We start from the raw sequence: 21,293 nt of genomic DNA, 5'->3' as shown, positions 1-21,293 counted from the left end.
CTCATCTTCTGCCTCTTCTCCCTCTGACCATTCATCATGGTCCCTTGGCTATGAGCCTTCTTCCCTTGAGGATTCCCCAGCTGGTTCCTCCCACCACTCCTCTGTGTCCATCCAATCCACAACATTGGTGGAGCTTCTGCCACATCCACAGCCCAGCCACTTACGGCAGCAGTGGCAAAAAGTTTGGACCAGGCAAATGGTGAGGAGCTGGCTCAATGCTGACTGTAATATGATCAGCACAGGATTCAGCAGATACTGTGTTGCCTCAGCCCTGTTCTTGTAACACCACCTTTTGGGGCTTTCCACAGTAGAGATACCACCAGAGGAGCTACTCCTTGCCTTCATGTTCAGCGGCAAGTGGGAGGCCAGCTGAGCTAGCAGAAGCAAGAGGAGTGATGCGCCCACTCAAGCACTTGCCCCCAACAGTCCAGCTTAAAGGATGTTTGTGTTGCACCCAGTGTCATCAGCCTCAGATGACAACTGAGGTCTTTGCACAGGAAAGACCTCAGATCTTTCTGAGGTTCTGATTGCCAGAACCTCAAATCTCTTCTAAATTCCATTCAAGACATCAGATATCTAGATTAGGATTGAATTGTGAAATCTGTGCTTCAGCAGCAAGCATACATCACAATGTTTAGTCCACAAATAATTTCTGTTGACTTGTGTTTTCTTTTCCTTTAAGCTATGTGTTTTTCAGAAGAATGTGCCCTACGCAGCCTTAATTCTCATAAAGAATTGTCAAAACACTTCCCAGCATTTCATAACATTATTTTTAGCACAAATTAAAACCTTATTTAAAGCCAGCAGGCTTATTTATGTTGACTTGCACTTCCAGAGCTGAAATGAACATGATTCACAAATTCAAAACCCTGAAAACCATCCTTTGGAGTTAAGTGCCAAATATTTGCCAATTATGTGGGTTTTCGCCAAATATTCAAGATCTGGCATCTACAATCGACATCTAATATGAGAGCATGTTCTAGAAATGTAATGATATTAAGTGTTCGTTCACACCCTACTTCCTTAAGCAACGAGGACTTCCTTCGTATGAGATCCCAGTGGAGTATTTCCATGTCTTTGTAATATTTGCTTTACTTACAGATAAGCAAGCAGAACCTACTGGAAGCAGGCCAGTTCCTAAGAGCAGACATCACACCCACAAAAAACTCATTTCAAGGCTGCACCCCAACAAGACTTTGAAGTCCCTTTCAAGCATTCATTATGGATGTGTAGGGCTGCTGCCCGTGCCACTCCTTATTTGTGTCCCTTCATCAGAAGAGATCCTATACACACATAGCTGTATGCATGTGGGCTTTCTTCAGCTGAATATCCATCATTCTAATTTACAAAAATTGTATGCCACTTGTTGGTAAGAAAGCCTAAGCCATTTGCAACACAAGGAGAGGTACTAACCCCCATGCATTTTCACTATCAATGAAATGAATGCTGAAAAAAGCTTCTGACTGTCAATTCACATTTGGATTACTACTTTTTGCTATTTCACTGCCCCCTCCCCTCAGCTGCCACCTTCTCCAAGCTTTGGTGAATGTCATGTTCCAGATATCACTGTCGGGAAAACAGCTGTTATTATTAGTTGCCATTAATAAAACAGCAACTGATCATAAACTAGTTGGAGCTTACCTTTACAAAGGACAGCCAGCCAGCAGCTGACAATATTTAACAGTCGGCATGCACTAATATTTAGTATTTAACAGTGTCAGAAAATTTACAATAGTATTTGGTATCATGTAACATAAAATGAATCTTTCCAGTGTACTCAGAAGATGAGCTGCAGATATTAGGGCTGCAAACATCTCCCATGACACAGGTTTGCAGAAAAACAGGTTTTGTTGAAAAACTGCCCTTTGCAAAATAAAAACAGCAGCAGCAGCACCACAAAGCTCGCCAGAATGACGGTGCTTGATCTTAACTTCTCAAACACTGTCAGGCAAATCTGTATTGAAGACATGCTGAGCATTCCACCCGTTCCCCACATTATAAACCGAACGAAAAATGGCAGCTGTCAGAGGCACGTAAGTGAGACAGGAGCATTGGTTTCTCCAGAAGAAGGAAGAGAGGGCTGTTTCTAAGGCTGTTTGTATTTTTCACAGAGCAGAGATCCCTGGGTGACTAGCGAACCCTGAAATCCGCATCTTAACTGTCTACTCTTCGCGCTTTCTTGCAATACCAGTGATGTGTCTGACATTTTCATAGGTAAGAAAATATTTGCAGCAAGAACTGGGGAGAGGATGCATAAGTTTATTCCCTTTAGCCCAGCAAAAATTTCAGCCAACTCACAGAATTGACATAAAAGCATCAGTGTGTGTGCTTGTACATGTGCGCTGCCTAATGTGATCTGGGGTGATCTGAGTCCTTTCCCGCTTCTCAAGGCAATGCATGGTGTCAGTAAACCACCTGAGTCAGATCAGCCACTCACCCGACCCTGAGCCTCATGTTGTTCTAGAATTTATGCATCTTATAGCTCTATACTCTGCTATAGCTCTATGTTTATCTAGGTCCAAGAGCTTCACAGTAAGTAATACTGTTTAAAACCTTGGTTGTGGAGCACAAAGAACAAGGTCTGTTTTTGTTTTTTGTTTTGTTTTGTTAAAGCACTGTAGTGGAGGTTGTTTTCTTTTATAGATAGAAGCTTCATTTAAGGTTGCTGAATGTTTTAATCCACTGTTGCTCTGCAACAACAGTGACAAAGCCCTCCGAACCCTTCAGGACTCCCCAGGCAACATTTTGGAAAGCCTCCTTTGTAAGAAAAGGCCAGTGAAAAGCTACAAAGCTTATAAAAATGCACAAGCAAAAATATACCACACCCAAGCCCCCTATTAATTATTTTAAGCTAAGACAGAACAAGAGACAAATCCGTTCATAAAATATTATGGAAGAAAGTGAATCTCTTTTACTTCTCCCACATAAAGTCTTAGGACCTATTTGCCCGAAATTCAGCAGGCTTCAGGAAGGGTTCCTGTGCCTGTAAATTTAATCCACTTTGACCAAGGGGGGAAATATTATAGCCATAGTTACATTTCCCATTACACTGAATGGGGAATACAGAGCAGCTCAGAGCCCCATTTGAAGCAGAGAACAGAGAGTGATGCTGAAACAACAAATGGGGGGGGGGGGTGTTAAGCACAGATAAAAGGGGCATATAGATTTGAATAACCGTCAAATCCAGGCATGGGTAGGGTGATAGGGCAGCTGCAAATATTTTCCGGTATGAAATATGGTGTGTTGGGATAATCCATAAAAACCAATAAGCTAAATTTCAATGAAATTGTGTTTTAAGAGTTCTACAGTAACAATAATATGAGAGTGTGCAGACATATTCCTTATAGGTACACTCAGAAGAAAGTCCCATTTTCTTCAAGTAGCTGTGAATAAGACTGGGATTTAATGTTACTACAAAGTATATAATCAAAGGTACGTATCATGAAGAATAATATAAATAAGAACCTCTTAACACTTATATTTATTATATTATTACCAACAGGACCTACTATTCTTAAACCTGTCTAACTGTTATATTTCAAATTTTGTATTATAACTATTGATTCAGCTAAAGGTCTCGTATTCTGTAATATGCCTGTGGAATTATAGCTTTTAATAATACATGTCTAAAATGGACAAAAAAAGATAAATTCTTCACAGAAGTTTGGATCCATTGAAATTCATGTCCATAACCCTCCTGCATTCTGTGATGATGCAATTTTTGTGCTTTATATTGACCACAAGAGCTGAATTAATAGGAAACCTGTAGTGGTGGCTTTAATGTACTATAACATGCACTCATATCATGAGAGTCTAAGCAGTTCTTTCCCCCTTTAATTATACTTGATCAGTCAAATCCAGAGGAAATGTAATCTATGCCCTTGAAAAACTGTAACTAGATCTTTATAAATATTGCAAAAACAATAATTTTTGCATCAGTATGGCAAACTAGTAGCACAGAGCTTGAAGAATATAAATTGGATGTTCCCTGGAAGAATTGGAAAGGTTAAAATTCATCATTTTAACTGATAGGCTTTCTTAGAGAAATAGCAAGTGTATCGAATACAAAATAGTATTATTTTTGAGATCCCTGCAGTGTGTATTCCCCCCCAAAAAAATAGTATTTTACAAATATTCATGAGTGATGTTTTAAGTACTTTAGCTTTAAAAAGTATTGATTTGAATTCTATTTTCTTCTCTCTCTCTCTCTCTCCCATCATAGTTTTATCTTTCAAGAATATTGATACAGCATATACAGGTTGATCCACCATTACAATTGATGTCCAAGAGATCCAACAAAGATGACTTTAGTCCCTTTAAAAGAAATGTGCTTAAAACAATCCAAATTCCATCCTATAAATTGCTTGAGAATAAAGGTACTCAAGAAATCAAAAATTCCTTCTAAACTTTGCATTGGTTATGAAGGTTCCTAATATAAATCCTTCCAGCCAATAAACTCATTGTGCAAATTAAGTGGAAGAACAAATAAGGGTTAGATCTGTCTTCAACTCATATCTCTCACTTTCTAATTCACATCCCATCTCCAGCTGCAAAGTGAAAGCTGAATTTTCCAAGCATTCTGTCAAGTAAAACTTTTTTGTTTTAAGGAAATTGTTATTTGGAGCAGTTGTGCATTTTATGTGGCAGTATCTCTCACACCAAATGCATAAACTATGTCAACAACAGATGTGTTTTCTTCAACACTTGTGCCCATGTGCCTGAGAGCTTTGATTGGACTAGGGCTCCCAGGTGTGTGCCAAGCAACCAGGTGCTTTGGGGCACCCAGCTGCCACTCTTACTTTATGCTCTTTCTTGGAAAAACACTAGTATACCCATGGCAAGCACAGCTGTTGTGTAAAGTATGGGGCTGCCCTAACACACCATGCTTCAGAAGGCAAAAGAGTGTATTGCAGAGTGAGGAAAACTGCTTTCAACAGGCAGAGAGGAGTCCGACCATTGGCCCATCTAGCACAAGGCAGGAAGTGACTTGCTAGGTTTTCAAAAAGTAGTCTGTTCCAGCCCTACCTGGAGGCAGCAGGTGAGCCATAGCTCAGTAGAGTAGTAGAGCACATGATTTATATGCAGAATATCCCAGGTTTGGTTCTTGGCTTCCCCAGTAGGGCTGGTAAAAATAACAACACAAAAACCTGGAGAACCACTGCCTGTCACAACAAGCCGTGCTGAAGTCTGTTTTAGTATAAAGCAGCCTGCTATTATTACTAGGTGCTGGAGATGCCAGGATTTAAGCTGGATCTAACCTGCATGCAAAGCATGGGATTTGCCCTGAGCTATGGCCCTCCCCACCTGTGCGTTACAGCTGAGGGGCTACCCAGAATTGGGAGCATTTCAAGCAGAGCTGTGGCAAAATTTCTCTCATTTTAAAAACCATTTCCCATCCATTAATGACAATATAAAATTACATGAAGATTGTTAAATGGAAGAAAACATTTTAGGAAAAGAATTGTCATAGGCTTCATGTTTACCTCTCAAGGTAGCCTAGGAGTATTTTGTGTTTGTGAATGCTCTTTCCCCCATTGTACAAATCCTCACTCTTCTGTGTCTTCTGTGCTGCTTTCCTTTCCTAGAATTATCATAGACCCTCCGTGGGGCTTTCCTGCTAAGTATAGGAAACTTCTCACTGGGTACCTGACAGCTGTTCAATGTCATTTCTTTCAGTGAAATACAAGGTGTGACTGGAAGGGAGGGCAAATCACCCCTGTATGTGATAATGGGAACTACTGGATTTCAGCTAACATATGCGCACATGTCTCAGCATTTGTTGACAGGCCTACATTCATGCAGTAGTGTTTAGTAGCTGTTAATACTGCAGTGCATTGTGGTTGAAAATGGAGCAGAGGGTCAATATGAAATTCTGTTTCAAATAGGGTAAATCGGCATCAGAAACCCAGGAAATGCTCACAAATGTGTACGGAGATGAAGCTGTATAACTCAAAAGGCAGTGTGTGAGTGGTTTAAGCGTTTCCGTGAAGGGCAGCAAACCATTGAAGATGACCCTTGGTCTGGCAGACCGTCAAAGGGCAGAACGGCGGCAAATGTCAGCAGAGTTCATGAGTTACTGATGCGGGATTAGTGTTTGTCCATCCGAATGATGGCGGAAGAATTCCATATTCCGCATGAAATCGTTGCTGAGGTTACTGAGTTGTCCCACCCTCCATGTTCTCCCAATCTGACCCCACCAGATTTCTTTCTTTTTCCAAACTGAAATCAGCACTGAAAGGGCACACATTTTCCAACATCTCACTTCCAAGCTGCTGTGATGAGGGAACTGAAAGCAGTACAAAAGAGGACTTCTCCAGAAGTTTCCAACAGTTCTACGAACCTTGTCAACAGTGCATTGTATCATAGGGGGCCTACTTTGAAGGTCTGTAAGGCATGTATATTCAAATATTTCTCACTGTCCGATTTCTGTGACCATTCACTGAACTTTCCGGTCACACCTTGTATTTCTCCTTTTGAATAAATCAGTGTAGAACTCCTTTTATTTTATTTATTTTATTTAGAAAAAAGCGTAAAAGGAAGCAGTTCCTTTAAAAACAAAATCAGGGAACACATCAATTTCAGACATTTAGTAGGGAACTTCCTACACTAAAGTGAGAGCTCAGGGGAAGGTACTGTCAGGAAACACCATCCATGGGGGTTTCTCCGTTCAGAAGGTCCAGGCAGTGAATAAGGCTGCAGAATGCTGGACAGACCTTTAACAGAAAGAAAACACACATGTACACCACCAGTGGATACATCACAATGATAAAAAGTAAGCTCAATCCCATTCCCTCAGTAATTCCAAAGAAATTCCAAAGTACTGCAAGAAAAACAGAAGACTCTTTCTCAGGGGAAAAGACTGAAGGACAGGCTTTGACAGAGCACAAGTTTCCATTAGCCAAATAATTATCATCTGAAGAAACAAACAAAAAACCAGCACACAACTCTTCTTATTTTCATTTTTGAGGAGTTGGAGGATATGTATCTGTCTGTTAGGTTGAAACTAGATTCTATCTTCCCTCCAAGGAAATCAGGAATCTCTCTCATTTTCTCTCCCTCCCGCCACTCTCTCCTGAGAGGGGTACTTTTGTGCCTCTGTATATATCACCCTCACATCCTCCATGAGAAAATGATAACTGCTGCTTTCTCTTGTCCTTTTTCCTCCTCCCCCACTTTCCATTCTGCTGTCAATTCCGAGAGGGGAGGGGGAGTTCATTGTCCATAGAAGCACCACATTATACGGAATAACTGGAGGAAATGGAAAGGAAGGTTTTGCAGAAGAGTGACTTGCAAAAGCTGCTGCCAGCACCATCCCTGGACCTGAATTTAAAGTTATCACAGGAATGCTGTTAACATTTATCTGCCTCTCTGTGGGCCAACAAATGAAAATCTCTCCCAAAGTTTCCGGCTTTGGCATTTCATTTTGATTGATGACCTCTATTAATGCTGGTGGTGTTAGTTAGCTTTAAAATGCCCAATTGGTAGACATCTAGTTAAAACTCCAAACGTAACTCATGCCAACATTTTGCCCCCTGAAAGTTTTTACAGAACATTGATTGATAAGATCTTCAGTCATGACAATTAAGTCTTTGTGTAGTTCTCAGTTCCAAGAGCCATCTGCTATGTAGCTTTAAAAGCTCACTGCTCTGATTATCTAACACAGCCACCTCGCATTTGAAATAACATTTGCTTTTTAGAAAGGTGGGAACTACATGACAAAAAAGTTTCTATCTCCACTTTAGTAATCAACACTTTCTATGATGCATTTTTCTCTTTTATTGTACTCAGGCCTCTTACAAATCAAAATGCATCAAGTTAAAACAGTAATTAATGTCAAACGACTAGCCACAAAAGGCCCTATTTAATTAAAAAGTTCTAATCTTTGATTAAACCTTATCACACATCCCTCTGATTGCAAACTGTTGTCTGGAAAGTGAAAGTAATTGGTTACATAATCTATTGTTTCTTTTCTAATTGACACCTGCTATTTGTCTCAACATAAGATGGCAACAGATGCATTGCAAATGTTAAAAGTTATTGCTGAAATTACAGTTCCTTTGAAGTCGGTGGCAAAACTTTCATTAATCTTTACCAAGACAGGACTTTTCGTCCTGATTTTCACATCACAGGGTTTTTGTTAATATATTCAAATGATTTGAAGTTGGTTCTGATACTCCCATTATGAGTCCAAATTCACCACTTGCTGAAAAGCTGGAGTAATCATAAATCACTCAGCTGCTGTTGCATGTTTTGCATGGGGTCAGCACTTTGGCCAGAAGCATCTGCTTGTCGGTCAGATAAGGTGCACACTCACTGAAATTCTCCCAGGCACGAGCAAGCCTGGCGCCATTGGGCGTTCCACTCTTGTCTCTCAGCTGATCATCAGAACATTGGAAGGGTTGGCTTGCTATGGCCAGCACCATCCCAAGGGCTTGAACTCACAGTATACAAATGATTTCACCATATCCCAGGCCACTTAAAGCCAGATTGAATTTTCAAAAGCCTTACACCACTGGACTGGGTTTGATGAGTCTCCAGATCAGATGGAAAATATAAAGGTCACCAGGCTTTTTTAAATAAGCTCCCTAAAGCAGAGTGCACTTAAAACCTCCTCTAAGGTGGGTGCATGTTAAAGACCAGCTCTCTTCTTATAACATAAGCTTTCATAGAGAAGAGTCCAGGAAATTGTAGCCCAAATTGCAGGTAGACAGAAACATGGGTGGGGGGGGGTGAGATGTGAAGGTTGGACTGTAAACAGTTCAAGACAGGCATGCACAAAACACAGAGAGTGACAATCACATTACAGCTGAATGGTGACCATTCACAAAGCAATGTTGCTGCTCAGTTAATTAGTAATCACATTAGCACATGTGAGATAAAAAACAACAACCCCTCATTCTGTGTATTCAAGCCGCAGGAGATGAAATTGAACTTTTCCATCACTGGTAATTCAGAGTTTACTCCTTCTGCAGATGGGGGTAGGCAGGTGATGAAGAAGTGCTTCCACAAGGCCAACTAGCAAGTTCATGACGCAACAAGATTTGAACCAGGGACTTTTTGACTCACATGCCTAGCCCTGCCCAGGTAGCGGAATTTTTGGAAGCAGAAGCTGGAGATCCCGCCTGGGTTTTCCTTCTCTGGGGCGACTCTTGGTCATCCTTGCGCAGGACTCTGCTTTGGAGCTCACCCGACAGCTCAGCTGTGACGCCTCCTTGCCAAGCTGTCGGATGGCACCAGTGAGTCAGCAGCACTCACAGCGTGGAATGGTCTAAATATTTTGATTGAAAGCCTCTATTCAGAGAGGCAATCCACAACCCACCAGAACAGCCCACAGTTTCTTTCTTTTTTCTCCCACAACATATGTCTGAGCCAAATTAGAGCAATATTTCAGAGTGGCAGCAAAATATATTTACATATTTAATTTTAAATAATTTACGTTGCCTTTTGCTAACGCAGGCTTTACGCAGGCTGATGTGTTAAGCCTCCCATGATTTACTGACTGCAGACTTTATCAGTATTGCATCTTCTTCCTATGCAAAAGGGAGAGAAGTGCCCTCAGCCATTGTCTGCCAGGCTATTCTCAGGGCATGGAATCAATAACCAAAAGAAGCAGAATGAAGGTGGACCAAGGAGTCACTCCCAATGCTCTAAGCAGAGGCTGGCTGGCTTTCTGTCATGCATGCATTGCAGAAGGTTGGACTAGATGACCACCGGATCCCTTCCAACTCTATGACAGTAGACATATGCACAAAGATTCATTTTCTTATGGAAATTGGTATGATTGGATGACTCTCTCCATTGTGAATGCATGTTTAATTTCCCACCAGCATCCTCATTCATGCAAATTAATCTGCGCCACAGAATGAAACTGATTTAATAGTAATTCCTTTGTGAAGTTCTACGCAAGAGGCTAGAAGCATCTAACAGAATTCTCACCACCTTCAACATCTAATAATAACAAATAATCATAAGAATCACTTCTAAATTGCTTAGATTTTCAAAGTGCAGTACAGGTACAGACTGACCCTGCCCAAGGCTCGCAATCTAATAGACATGATGCAAAATGAAAAGGAATGGGGGGGAGGGAAGAGGAGGAGGAAAGCCATGAGAAATAAGCTTCCATCCTTAGTAGTGGAGTCATAGAATCTTAGAGTTGGAAAGGACCCCAAGAGTCATCTAGTCCAACCCCCTCCAATGCAGGAATCTCAGCTAAAGCATCCATAACAGATGACCATCCAACCTCTGCTTAAAAATCTCCAAGGAAAGAAAGTCCATAACCAAGGGAGACCATTCCACTGTCAAACAGCTCTTACTGTCAGAAAGTTCTTCCTGATGTTGAGTCGAAATCTCCTTTTAACTTGAAGCCATTGGTTCAAGTCTTACCCTCCAGAGCAGGAGACATCAAGCGTGTTCCCTCCTCCATGTGACAGCCCTTAAGATATTTGAAGATGGCTATTATATCTCTTCTCAGTCTCCTCTGTTCCAGGCTAAACATACCAGCTCCTTCAACTATTCCTCATCAGGCTTGGTTTCCAGACCCTTGATCATCTTGGTCTCCCTCCTCTGCACACCTTCCAGCTTGTCAACACCCTTCTTAAATTGTGGTGCCCAGAACTAGACATAGCATTCCAGATGTGGTCTGACCAAGGCAGAATAGAGTGGGATTATATTTTCCTACAGGATTAAGAAATTAAAGGGAAAGTGGAACTTACTTACTTACTTACTTACTTACTTACTTACTTATTTAATTTTTATCCCACTCTTCCTCTATGAAGGTCCAGGCTTAATGTACTGGTTTATCCCATGTTTTCTTCACAACAATTCTGTGAGGTAGGTTAGGCAGCGAGATAACGACTTGCCCAGCTCAGCCAACAAGATTCACAGCTGAGAAGAAATGGTAACTCAAGTCTCCCCAGTACAGTTTTAACATTGTAAGTAATTACTGTACTATTCTAGGATAAGTAAGCTATTCCAGAAACACAAGACTCATTCATATGAATGCACTTATTCATATGAATGCTATGCTCTCCAAATACCCAGGAAAATCTGATGGGCAATATCTCTCAGGGTAACACTAGCTAAACAGATACAGTACATATTTTTTTTTTGTGAAAACAGAGGATTGTTGCTTTGGAAATCTCATTCTTATGGTCGTACACTCACCATTGAGGGAATATTGGGTCACACTTTTGTTTTCCAGTTCTAAGTGTCATATTGTAAATAGTATGTTGCCAACAAACAAGTCCATCCCACTCCCATTTAAACAAAAGGGTTTTTTTGTCACCGCCCTCTCCTGATGAGAAATAAGACCTTAATTAGAGTGTACCAGAGCTTGCAGCCAATTGACTTGAGCTGAGATGGATGTTTGCGGTGCACAGTTTCAAACACACAATCACTTCCACAGCTTCCAGATTTGCAAGGTAACTGGTGCTGCATCCTATCTGATAACCCTTCCTTTCCCCCAACATAAAATGTCTATTTTAGAGGATTTTAAAAAGGCTTTCAAAACTTTAAGTAAAATAATCTGAGAATAGATAATAGAGATTGGAGAATACTACATACAAATACGTATTCTATAGATACTATAGAAACTCCATGTTGGCTCCAGACTTTAGAGGACTCTTGGGCAAGAGGTTTTCAGTGGGGCTCCTCCCCTGCTGAGTGGGCCTGCTTTCTTGCCCCTGTCACTGCTGCTCACACCAGTGTTTTCTTCCTCAGGGCCCAATGGAAGCTGCTCCTCCTTCTTGTCTCGTCTCTGATTTCCTGCTTGGAGAAGCCGGCAAGCAGACAGAAGCAGCAAGGTGGAAGATTAAGGCTGCAAGGTGGTTCCATTGGTCAGTCTTGGGAATGCCCCCACAAAGCTGAAGCCTGACCTCTGTGGTGCTGAAATTCATTGCACTAATGTAGGTTTTGTACTAGGCATATTTGTTTATATCGATAAACTAAAGTACTTTAACCCATTGACTCCCACACCACCACAAACAGTTGGACAGTCAGCCTGTATCTGAAAATTAGCATTATCTAACCACTTACTTCACGTGAATCCGAATTTCACTGTAATATTTTTGGTGGGCCCAATGTATTTCAAGGAGTGCTTTGTTTTTGATTTTTAAAATTGTCTGAGGAGGCTTTGCTTTGGGTCAAACCTGCTAGGGAAGATGGATCAAGAGGGAGTTCGGGGAAGGCATTTCCAAACTGCAGCGTAACGCCCCAGGAATTTTCTCCATGGAGAGGCCTGCATGGCCACATTTTTTAAACCACATTTTCAGCATCCCATGCTGGGTCTCATATAAATGGGAGATGGTGGGGTGGGTAGGGTGGCAGTACTCAGCTGACCTGTTGCTTAACAAGTAACAGTCACAAGAACAGGACACACCTTTACATGTAGAGAAATAAACTGGCTCCGATTCCAGCAGTAGTCAGGAGCAACTAGCTAAATACAAATGGTGGCGCTAGATGTGGGGATGCACCTCAAAAGTTGTATCCAGCCATTCAGTAAAAGTAGGATAGGCATTCTGATGGCTGGAGAACTCCTTCATGCCTGTGCCTGACCCAAATCAAGATGTGTGCGGGTCTCTCTTCCTTGATCACATAATTGCTTCATAGAAAATGCTCACAGATGCCCTTGCATATTAACAAAGTACATTTTTATCTGGCTCAACACAAGGGGTGGTTTAATTCAAACAAATGCATGCCATTAGGTATTTGCAGGCTCAGGAAACCTGCCATTTTCAATCTGGATTGAGAACATTTCATTCTTACAAGGCAAAGGTCAGAAGAGGTCATTGTCCCTTAAAGAATATAACAGTAGGTAAGTTTTTAAAAGATGCATATTCAACAGATTTCTGAGTAATTAAGTTTTGCATTAAGAGTTCAATAACCTCTGCATCAATTTGATGACCCGAGGTACTTCCAACAGTCAGGACAGCAAATGCTACATTTCAGAGGAATTCACATCAGTATTGTGGCCTGCATCAATCAATATGGTTTTCACTTTACAGCCAAATTAACTAACCTTCTGGGCTAGCACTTTACATTAAGTTTCCCAAATATGCATTTAATTAAGGTTGAATGTGACCATTTCTAGATGCTGGCTATTGACTACTCCTCAATAAAGAGTGAAATGGAAAAGCACAACCCTTAAGAGGCAACATTTAAGCCTCAATAAATGTGCTGTAGAAGTTTTCTATATTTTATTCATGTACAATAACAGTCTGATCAAATCCATATGACAACTCAATGGGAAGTTTAATTTAAAATGCAACTCTTCTTCCAAACAATTCTGCCTGCTATTTTACAGCACAATGGACTCACCAATGAGGAAACACATGAACGATGTGGGCAATTATCCTAAGTTACCCATTTGGAAAACTTAAAACTGTTGTACATATTAAATTAAAACAAATTGTGCAGTAGGGGCATAACTTACCCATTTTCTCTGCAAATGGAAATCTTAATTTGAATACAATTTTTGGATATTAAACTCTGATCTTTTAACTAAGACCACTCAGTCCAGGGCGTTCCCATTAAGGACAACTAGGCAATCTATTGCTGGTAGATAGCGTTGTTGCAATTGCCCTGTTTTCCTATGGCAAAGTGTCAGCAATGTTTCTTTCTTTCTTTCTTTCTTTCTTTCTTTCTTTCTTTCTTTCTTTCTTTCTTTCTTCTCCCATATTCTTGGGCCTGAGAACTTTGCCAGGAGTCCTTAGCCCATGTGCATGGTTGTTTAAAGGCATGTTGGCTGCCGAAGGAGTTTGCATAGGAATCCCTTCCCTGGATGAAGGCTTCCTCTTAAGGCCGGGGGGGGGGGGCGTTCCATGCAAACCCCTTCCTGAATCTGGAAGGCTTTGCATGGAATCCTGCCTAACTGAACAGGATTTAAGCCCTACTCATCAGCTGATGGGAGAGTATTAAATCCTGGCCCTTGGTTGTGTGCTCCGAACATCTGTGTGAGGCCAATGCAGGATTTAACCCAGTCATCCCTCTCAAGTGATGTCAGCTGATTGTCAAAAGGGCGTGGTTTGGGGAAACTGTCTCCGCACAGGGCACATTCGTGACAACAACGGTTGCTGCTGCCATAATGTCTAGTTAGGTTATTGTTTTTGTTTGTTACTACATTATGTATTTTTGTGTTTTTATATTGTAAACTGCCCTGGGATCCTCCCATGAAAGGCAGCACAGAAATTGATTAAATAAATATAAGAAATAACATGAGGATAGGATCTGATTTTAATATCAAAAGGGGCACATGGGTTTGGGGAGCTCATCTCTTCATGATCAGCTCCCTGAGCCCCTTTGTTTCTCTGCCTTTACTGCCAGGTCGATTGGGAGAAAAAAATTATTTGGCTGTGGTTAGGAGGGAGGTTCAGCTTCTTCACCTGTGTGCCCATTTTGATCTTAAAAGCAGCCCCCACCCCATGGGTGTAGATCCACAAATATTATTGAAAAGCATTGAAAGTACTCAATTAACTGAGGTTCTGCCCCCCCCCCCCCCAGCAGCAGAAGCTTGCCCATCCCATCCCCTGTAATGTATTTTTAAAATTTTAAATTATTCTTTATACTCCAGCCACTCTGGGCGGCTCCCAAAAGAATATTAAAAGCACAATAACTGTCCTCTTACCAGGTATTTTTACCTTTGATTTCCCCAAAAAGCTAAATAACTTTGGCTGCCCCCCCCCCAACAAATATCCTGGCTATGCCCATGTCCCCACCCCTTTCTTTATGATTGGCTGTACGCCTGAATGTGGGGGAGATGTGATTTAGCAGTCTTGGTTGGTGCCTTCGCATCTAGTTTAGCCTGAAGGTGTTTCAGTGTGCTGGGGAGTAGAATGGACAGCAGCTTCTTGTTGAGCGTATGCTCAGCACGTCTGAACTGCTTTGCAGGGCTTCCCTGGCATAAGTGAGGGGTGAACTCACCGTGTAACAACATTAGCTATTGCCATAGAATCAAACTGTATTAATTGAAGTGTACTAACTGTGATGACACAACTGTTCAGTTGAGCTCATGTTTAATGAAATTTTAAACATCTAGAGAGATTGGTCAAGAAACCTTCTGTTTGTTTATTTATAAGAACAAAGACATTATCAGTACTTAGCAAACAGCAGGAGAGACAAACGAGATAATGAAGAGTGCCGATTATGTTAGCAAAAACTAATAAAAAATGCAAAAACTGCCATAACGAAACTGGGCTTGAAAATATGTTTCAAAAATCTCTTGGTGAACTAAAGCATCAACTTGTGTACCTCGGTGTTCATGCTCAGAAGTTCTTAGCATGTTCTGGGGCCCTGTACGCCTCAGCGAACTGCGTGTAAGTGGAGAGTCCCCTGCAATGCAGCTTCCCACCCAACAGTTGTTGCGCAGGGTAGTGTGGCAGCAGTGAGAGCTCCCATGCCTCATTTTGGAGCCTTTTTGTTTTTGACTTTTGGCTCACTGACATCCTCTTCAGGCTCTGGGGAGGGTCTCCTCATGAGCCACAAGGACTTTCCAGCTCTCTCCTGCCATTTCAGGTTTGAATTGATGGATGGATGGATTGATTGGAATTGTTTATTTATTTTCCAGTGCCGCACGTATACACGGTTGAGCACAAGTTGATTGTGTGAGAGTGGGGGACGCCTGTACTCTCAAACTTGGGTGTGTCAATGAGTCAAACACACCTGCCTATCTGATGTGGCAAGCAGGCTTGTGGCTGTCTCTTTCAACTTTTGAGGTGTACACGTAAAAGACTTTAGATGCACACCTACAAATGTAAATGCAGAGTGTCCTTTGGCCCTTGACTAGTGGGCAAGAATGTTTCTGGTATTTTGTGAGTTTCTAGATTTCTTGTTGCCACTTGTTTTGCAAACTGTTGCTATTTTGTGACTGGGAATCAGTTGCATACTGACAAATTCAGGGTGCTCAGCTGAAGTGAATTGGGCACTCTTGCCCAACAAACCCAATGCCAAAACAAAGAAAAAATTGCAGTGGCAATTTTGGGTAACATAGCATCATATAAACTGCAAATAAACCAGAATAAATGCTGAATGAGCACCTGGAAATGACTCCCGTACCTATAAAAGATCATTCTGTTTGCAGTAGTTTGCCCTTTTCTGAGGCCTGAGACCAGCATAATTTGTGTATTGAGATGCTTGTGAAGAACTTCCAGCAGGCTTTTAGACTGAATTCTGATTTTAGAGTTTTAATTGATTTTTAGTTTCATTATATTACATCTCCTGCATACTGCTTAAAGATGACTGTGATTAAGCAGTATATGAATTGTCAAAATAAATTAAAAAATAAATAAACTGTAGCACTGTGGGAGGGTCTCATGGGGGACTCTGTGGCTACTTCTGCTGTGAGTAGGGGGAGAAATTTGCTCAGTTTGCATTTTGAACTGACCCGATTCTCTGGCCCAGAACTTATACATGAACTGAAACACCGCAATCAACTGGATTACACACTTCTCTGAGTTTTGCAACACTGTTTCAGTTTTTTTTTTAATGTGCATAACATGACTTTTATGGAAGAAATGCATTTTAAACAATGTGTATTTTAGGGGAAGATTGTGTACAAAGTGTATATAATACGTGAACAAAGTTTTAAATACTGTGTGTATAAGTGTGTGTGTATCTGCAAATAGGAAGAAACAAACCTAAAACGGAGTGCATGTGAAACTGAAATGACATCTGTCCAACCCTAGCTGTGATTACTCATTTCTAACATCATAGTGCTCATGTAGACAGGCAGATAAATGCACACTTTAAAGCTGAGTCACGAATGCAGGTTGGAGGGTAATGTCCTCTCATTTTCCCATGGAGCAGCACATCTGCCCTTCTTGGCCCTCTCCCTCCCCTCTGCTCCTAGTGCCAAGTGTGGTGCTGCTTCTAACCTTGCACTTGTGTTCCACAGGGAACAATGGTGCACCTCCTTGGGAGGAAATGGCAGCTGCCCTCGCGATTCCAGTTTGGTGCAGGGAGAGGATGTGGTGGGAGGGGAATGGCTGCACTTCCTGTTTGTGGGGTTCCAATGACAAAGAGAGTAATTAAAAACACCAGGTTAAAATGAAGCACTTTTATTCCAACAGGAGATACTTCTGCATTTGCTTGATTTTCCCATTGATCTCTGTGTGGCTTTGGGGATAAAGTCCTCCGCATGCTTCCTTAGAGCATATGTGTCATGGACTGGCTGCACGCAGAGAGTGATGGGAAGCCCCAGCTGGGGACTTTGGTGCTGTTCTCTCCTCCTGGTGGAGAGTGTGCTAAGCCTCAAGTTTTGAATCCAGCCAATTCTTTTGTTATCCACCCCACACATGTAAGTCAGAGGGATTTAATCCCCCCACCAGTGTGCCCAACTTCAGAGTAAACGTATCTTAGTATCATGCTGCATTGTGCATACGCTTGGCTGAATCGTGTCCTTTTCTAGTAGGCATGTCAGGCACCACAAAGTCTGGGTCAGCTAGAAGATTAATCATAGAAATATGCGGCCACAAATGGCAGCGACTATATCTGCAAATATGTCAAAACTTTCCCCCCAAGCTTTAAGCTTGCAACAGGATTGCCTCGCTGCTAATTGGTATGTTTTCCTCAGAAGAGTGAAAATTCTAACCTTTTACTTGACAGATATGTGGGTAAAATGCCACATAACAATTTGAAAGCTTATCTACAGTATGCTCTTTACCATTTTTTGTTTACGCTCGAAACTCACACAATATACAAATACTGAGGAGGCGAAAAAGCACAAGCAAAAGTGTAACCTAAAAGGTTGTTTCAACAAATGCTTAAAGAGCCACTGGCAGCTGGTTTTCAGTGATGTTAAAACAAAACTGCTTTTCCTTTTTCCAAAAAACGATAGCAAAATGGCAATATTTTTGTCAGTATGAGATCCCCCCATCCATTATCCCCTGATAAGCAAAGGTTCCCAGTTGCATGGAGGTTTCTAAGCAGGTGCAACTGAACACATGCAGAAGCCTCCTTCAGATCTTCATGCTCACACCTTTAACCTTCATGTGTTCAGGGAAAAGCCTGTGTGTTCAATTCAAGCCTTTGTGTAAGCTTGCTTGCTACCAGTGCTTTCTCCACATGGAGATCACTTGATGATCTAGTGAAGTATAAGATTCATCACACGTTTTTAGTGTCCACCTCAACCACATTAATATACCATTCCCCTCATGTGTTTACAGGTATATATGTGGCACCACTATAAAGCATGAAACATAAAGGGTTATTTAAAAACATGACTCAATAATTTCAGCAAACCAGTAGCACCTTTATTTACTGATTGGATAACAGCCACAACTTCTTTAGCACAACAAACATGTTTGTGTGCATGTATGTTGACGCAATTTGCATGGAATTCTGGGGAACGACATCAGTTGATCCAGAGCAAGCAAACAAAAGAGGTGGGAAAATTCTACAAAACCAATATTTACTAGGGAATTGTGGGTGACTTCCAGTGATGTCTGCCTGCTTATGGACAACCACTTGAAAAATAAGACTTCTGGTTTCTCATTTCCCCCCTACATGTGCCTTCCATGTGCCCTCCAAATCAGTTCTGGATGGTTCCTCAAACCTCCAAAACTGATACAGAGGTAGAAGTAGAAGCCCCACTGCGTGAGCAAATGCTCACTTCCATTAAATTGGATCTCACCTCAAATTCCCAATGATTGCATTGTAAGGATGAGGTCCATCAAGATTGTAATTTGAAAATTACAAAAAAGAAAATATGTATTTCATTGTTGAAAACTGTTTATATAGATAATGAAACTACTGCAATTCACCAAATATCTAGCATACCCCATTGCCTCCTCAAAAGGACTGATTTGTCAAACTTCCATAAACCCTATGAAAAAAATTGGGCAGTGGCTGTTTTTGGTAGTGGTCTTCTTCTTTGTTTAAATGGAACTCCATTTAAACTATGTGCTTTTTGCAATAATTAAGATGCTCATCCCATGTGGATCATGTCTCTGTTCCACTACTTTGTAGTGGAAGATTCTGTGGTGGTGACAGATTTTTTTTCTTTTGTGGGAGGGGGAGTTAAGAAAAAAAAGGCACGTAGAACAACATTACGCATCTCAGTTATAAAACCTCCTAGAATTCCTAAATAAATTATAGGGTTTAGCCTGATAGACATTAGAAACAACACAGCATTTTGGTTCATTAAAGACCAACATAGCACATTTATACTGTAATGAGTTTTGCGGACTTCAGTCCCTTTGTCAGATGCATGATATGTTATCCTGGGAGAGGAGGGGTGGCTGCTGTAAACAGGCAACATCAGAGAGATATCAAATGCAGAAAAGCAGTTGTTGATAACACAGACATCCTAACATTGGCAATGCCATTAACACATACTGGGTTGCTCCTTCTCAGTACCATTCTAACCTCAGTACCATTCTAACCTCTAGAAATAAAAGCCCATCTAACTTTTTTTTAAAAAAAAAAAAGCTGAAACCACTCTGTGGTGCGAATGAGCGTGCACCACTGAGCACTACCGAGCGTGCACCACCTGGCCGTTTCAGTAGTCTTTGAGGCGCCACCCGCTGCGCCTGGTCCAGGGCATCCTTTGCTCCTTGCCAGCGAACATGCCCCCAAGGCCGTGCTACTGGCTCTGCGCACTAGAGGGAGGCACAGCCTCATCGCAAGGCGGCTCCCCCCCCCCCCCGCTTCCTATGGAGAAGATAAAGCACGGCCAAACTTTGCAAGGTGCCTTGCAACCACCGCAAGCAGCAGCGCAGATGGAGCACCCTCCCGCGGCTTGCAGTTTTATCTGAATAGACGTTGTTGTTGTTGTTGTTGTTGTTGTTGTTGTTGTTGTTGTTGTTGTTGTTGTTGTTGTTGTTGTTGTTATGAATTTGCAAAGTTGCGTGACTGGCTGAGCGAGGGAAAGAGGCGTGGGCGCTGCAGCAGGAGGCATTCCCCACCGCGCAGCCCAGGATCTGATTATGATCCTGGGAGATTCTTTCTCAGCCAATCGCATCCTGAGTTTCAGTCTTCTCCGGTGCTGCATGCAGGACGTGATGCGCTTTTGTGGGTTTTGTTCCCATTTCTCTCCCCCCGCCCCCCGCTCGCGTGCCTTTCCTCCTTTCTTTTTGCACAGTTCTGTATCGGCTTGATAATGGCCAGCAGCAGCAGCAGCGCCGTTCTGCAGGGCTAGCTGTCCATTTGCAGGCTGCCGAGGGGGCTTGGCTGGGGAAGCGTCTGGAGGAGGACAGGAACCGGAATGCAAATCCTCCCAAGACGCGTCTCGGACTGAGATTTATGAACAGCGTCGCTCGAGAAGAGTCCCAGCAGTTATCCTTGGAGAAATCTGCCAAGCCCCAGAAAAAAGGAAAGAAAAATCCCGGCCCTTTAGATAATTTCCAGGGGCTTTTGTAATTGCCCTCACAATCTGATATTCTCTTCCTCCCTCCCATCCTTAAGTGATTCATGTCAGTCTCTCACGCGGGAGTCATTCACAATTTATAAATGGCAACCTGACTTTAGTATTTATGAATCGAGATCAATGCTTTAAGCAATCAAAAACGTTCACCTTTCCCCAAATGCCTCCTGGAAGGGGCGAGGGCGAGTCTGCAAGTTTGTTGTTCACAACTAACACCTCCAACCGCAGCGGAGGGAGGCCTAGAAGGCGACCCTGCGCGCCTCCCCGCCTTCTCTTCCTGGGGGGAGTCCCAGCCCTCCTCTGCTGCCGGGTTTGCTTCTCTCGAGATCGCGCAGGAGGCAAAGCGAGCGAGGCGTTCTCCTTTCTGCCTTGGACCTTTTTTCATTCTCTTAGTCCTGGTGGAGGACAGGGTGCACCTGGGGAAATCCCCTTCCTGGGTACAATAAGGCACGGTGGTGTGCGGATTCCCCCTCCCGCTACTGAAGACTTGCGTGGCAACGAGGAATTAAGGGGGGGGGGGGACGGGCATCCCAAGTGTAAGGGGCTTAAGGCCTTCTTTCCATGTCAGGGCAGGGCTTAGCCTTAGCAGGAATAATGAAGAAAGCGCCCTTGGCCAGGCGCACAGTGCTTTCCTTCCCCAACCAGTCCTGACGTGTCTTGAACGGAGATTTCCAGAGCAAGTGACGAGTTGGGGCAACAGCGCAGCCTTGGCCCCCGATGCGCTTACACCTCTACTAGGACTGGGAGAGCCGGGAGGAACACGACGCCTAGTCACTTCTCCGCTGTTGTTTCTGGTCCTCATTGAGAAGAAAGGGGAGCTGTAGACCAGGGTGCCGAAGACCGGTCTACAGGATCTCAGCTCCCCTCCCTTCTCAACGAGGACCAGAAACTTTTGTTTCAATTACAGTGCCCAAAGTTGGCGAAGAGCTGCGTGCCTCGG

Source organism: Podarcis muralis, chromosome 4 (genome assembly GCF_964188315.1).
Source record: "Podarcis muralis chromosome 4, rPodMur119.hap1.1, whole genome shotgun sequence".
Lineage (NCBI taxonomy): Eukaryota > Metazoa > Chordata > Lepidosauria > Squamata > Lacertidae > Podarcis > Podarcis muralis.
This window is presented reverse-complemented; position numbering follows the sequence as displayed.